Source organism: Acanthisitta chloris, unplaced genomic scaffold (genome assembly GCF_000695815.1).
Source record: "Acanthisitta chloris isolate BGI_N310 unplaced genomic scaffold, ASM69581v1 scaffold23900, whole genome shotgun sequence".
NCBI lineage: Eukaryota > Metazoa > Chordata > Aves > Passeriformes > Acanthisittidae > Acanthisitta > Acanthisitta chloris.
In genome coordinates this window covers 77,713-81,723 of record NW_008650255.1, presented here as the reverse complement: position 1 = coordinate 81,723, position 4,011 = coordinate 77,713, and positions in this window count along the sequence as shown.

The following is a 4,011-nucleotide window of genomic DNA, read 5'->3' as shown; positions in this document are numbered from 1 at the left end:
GGCTAAACTGAGGCAATAAAATAAAAGAGAAAAAAAAAGAGCTTCATGAGTCATTATGACAACTTTGTAGTAACATCTTGCTTTTCCTGTCAACATAGTTTTTAAAGTCTCATTTCAAGATTTAATAGGACAGCTGATTCTGATTATAAACTTGTGTTATAGGAACTAAGCTTCTCTGAATTCTTGAGAGAGACTGTTTAAAAGTGATGAAGTTCAGATTTCTGTTCAGATAGGTGTGGTGTGGTCTGTAAACTCAGTCCAAAGTGAACTGGAGGCACAACTGAAACACAAATCCTTTCTCAAGATTCCTATTTGAAGGATGTTGCTACCCCTAGTTCTGATCTCAGCTTCAAACCAGGATCTAATTATCTGGACATGTCAGGACCCACTGCTCTCATTTTGTTAATGAGGGCTGCCCTGCCCCGAGCAGCACGAGCACTCAGCAGAGGGACAGGGAGGCAACCAGAGGCTTTCACTAGCAGGAGGCAGCTGACTGGTTTTGGTGCAGTGTTAGTGATGGAGGTGCTGTTTCTAAAGTTGCCACGGCCTTAGAAGTGCAGAAAAGGAGATAAATCCCGGGGCAAACCAGGAGTACAACCAGCTGGCACAGTCTCAGGGCTAAGGCTTCTTCCACAGGCAGAACCACACTGCCTTGTCCATGGACAGGGATTAGCCCTTACTGTCCCAAATAGCAGCTAAGGCAGCCCAGTCTAGACTTGACTTTCTGCTCATTAACCTACTGATTCCTGAAGGACTGGAGCTCATTAACTATGGAGTTTTGCTTTAAAAGTTATACTCTTCCTAGCAATATTTTTATTCTTGCCTATATTTTACTTAGGTTTAGATTTATGTATTTAAAATAAGAACGCATCTAAGCAATTGTGATTTCTTTTTCTTATGTCCAGTAATATCTTAAACATTTTCCTATGTAAGTATTTTTCACTCTATAGCTCCTGGTACTTAAACAGATACAGGGGAACAAGATCTCATTTGTTCATCAGTTCTTACCTTCTCCCTTACCTCCTATTTCTTAGGACAATAAAGTTAATCTGGGGATTCAACTCCATTTTGTTTTCCTTTTTGGAAGAGTAATAGACTTGCTTACTTTTGTTGAATAAAATTGCCTGTCTTCAAACACTTGTACTGAGACCTGCAGAGTAGGTTAAGGAGCATCATCTTACCACTTGTACAAGTGCAATAATACTATAAAAATACCATGATACAGAATGCAGCATTTAATAATACCAATTTGCAACAATGGGTATAATTTTTCACTCAACAGTTTTCCCTCTGTTATTGCCCTAGAAATAACTCAGTCTAAAAATATGAATTTCAGTGGACAATGCACAAGGATTTGCTTTATTCAGATTCCACCTATATCTGTGCCTTAGTATGGGCCCTCCAGTGCACTGCTCAGTTCTGTGAGTCTTCTCTTCCATCATATTTCATTGCATATGTCACTGTAGTGTGGTAAAATAATCTAGTGGCAGTGGGTGTCTTACTAAAAAACCCTTATTATAAGTGGTTCCTCATGACCATAAAATCTCTAACACACAAGGTGATGGTACAATTAACAGGTATTAACTTCAGAGGGAAATCACTCAAGTTTGGGAAAGATACAGGTAATGCCTAACTTTCTATCCTTCTATGCCTATTCTATCCTTAGAATATAAACACTTGTGTATTCTAAAAAATCCAACACTTTTCTCTTGACTGCATAGACACAAATATATCTAACATTAAACTAAGCATATTCTCTCTCTTTACCCAGTTCGAAATGACCTTTTTTTTATGATGTAGAAATGGTTATTATTATTCAAGAAAGAGGGGATAAATATATTCTTAATATGTCTAATACTGAATGCCCAAGAGCCAAGGTGATTCACTAAGCAGAGCATTGTCCTCCTAGAACTCATACTAACTTCAGTTCAGTTACCTGAGACAACCTTCAGCTACAAAGCCGAAATTTTATCAAAGTACCATGAGTTACGTGTGAGTCCCACAGAAGATCTACATCCTCCTACTGAAATATTAGACTGTCTTTTGCAGAGCAGTGTGCCTTTTCAGTGCAGAATGAATCTGAGGCAGAGGGAATTGCTGCCATTGGAATCTGAAGGCTATGTATATGTATTTCATGTATGCAAATTCCTCATAAGGAACCAATAACTGCCTGACAGAGAAAATGACATTATTACACTAAACAACCAGAGGCTGTTCTCATTCACACAGAGGAGAAGCCAAGCCAGCCATGGAATACTTGAAACCATGTCTTGAAAAGAAGTGCAGACTCAGGAGGAATCCTGAGTCCTAACCACCCTCTGAACCACGAGTGAGGAGAGGGAGATGGCCAGGCCCAGGAATGCTCCATCAGGAAGTGCTTGTGGTTAAAACCAGAAGCAACCACATGAATCAGAGGCTTTAGGAGACAGTTAGACGACACTGATTGAAAAAAATATTAATGCACAGAAAAGAGAAAACCAAGAAGGATTAAAAGGCCCCAAAAGATCTGTGTACATTTGAATCTGGTTTCAGGAGAGTAGAAAAGTAAAACCCAAATAACTAAAAATTTACATATCCTCTAACAGTGAAACTTTCTTCCTGTTTAAAAAAAACTGTTAAAATCTCAATTTGGTCTTCCTTTGCCATCTAGAAGCTTTCTCTTACACAAACAAATGAATGAAACACAACACAAAAATACATTTCATTTTCTTCTACACACCCAGTAAATGATCTCTTAATGACAAACCCCAGAATGTGACACTTTCAGCCTTGCACAACTCCAGGGATGCCACTGCAGCTATCAGTGATCATCTGTAATGTTCCTCTCAGATGTCAACAAGTAGAATTTAATAAAAATATAAAAATGAGTAATATTTCAACATTAAACACGAGGAGAAAAGTAGTTTTAATTATCCTACAAATGATTGCATTGAGTAGGCAGGAAAAGGTTTCCTGCATGTGAACCATCGCATGGACTTAAGAAAACGATGGAGCTCACTCCTAACTGCTGTCTCAGCCCTTACCTTCAACAGTGAACAGACACTGCCATGAGAAAACCTTGTGCTAGGAAGTAGTGATGCAAAGGAAAGCACTGCAAAACAAAACAACGTGATTCTAATTTGTCCTTGCCAGCAGTGTAGTACACACAATCGACAACACTTTTTCTCTGGAATTAGATCAAAGCACTGAAGACACACTGTTAATTTGTGGGAATGCAGCACATCTGCAGATGATTAAAGAGATGCTGCCACTTACCATGTGAAATGAGGAATTTTTCTTCATACTTAAAAGAACTCTTTCCTTCCAATCCAATCTGTAAGTCTAAAATGCTCCTTAAAAAGAGTTCAAATGGCTCAGGAGGAGGGAACATTGTGCCAACAGATATTGAGCTTTGAAGCTGTAGGCATCTGCATCATGGTGATTATTACATCTTGTTTGCTCTGCTAATAAGTGAGGGAATGGGACTGACCTCCACCTAGCTAGGTTTCAATCTAGACTTCTTATTCCTTTTCTTTACAAATGCTGTTAAATAGGATAAAAATTAGGTCAATCTATGAAAGAAATGGGGGGTTTGGGGAAAAAAGCATGATTTTGATGCCAAGAATTTTCCTCTGCCTCAGTTTGATATTTTTTCAGTGAACAGGCAGTATGATGGTTTCACTGTAAGAGTGGTCAAACCCTGGAGCAGGGGTTGAGGGAGGCTGCCAAATCTCCATCCTTGGAGATACTCAGAACTCAGCTGGACACAGCCCTGAGCAGCCTGAATCAAATTGAGTGGGAGTTTGGACTAGACCTCCTGAGGCTCCTTCTAACCCCTTCCCCTTCTAACCCTCATTCCACGAAACATCATGCCTGTTTCTTACTAATTTTGATAGAATAGTTCTTTTCATCATGACAAATGAAAACAAAATAAAGAAGTCTGAGAGCTGCCTTGCACTGCAGAGTATTTCATGGTCCCTATCATACCTCAGATGCAGATGTCCTTGCACAGATCCACCTCTGCCCAACTGT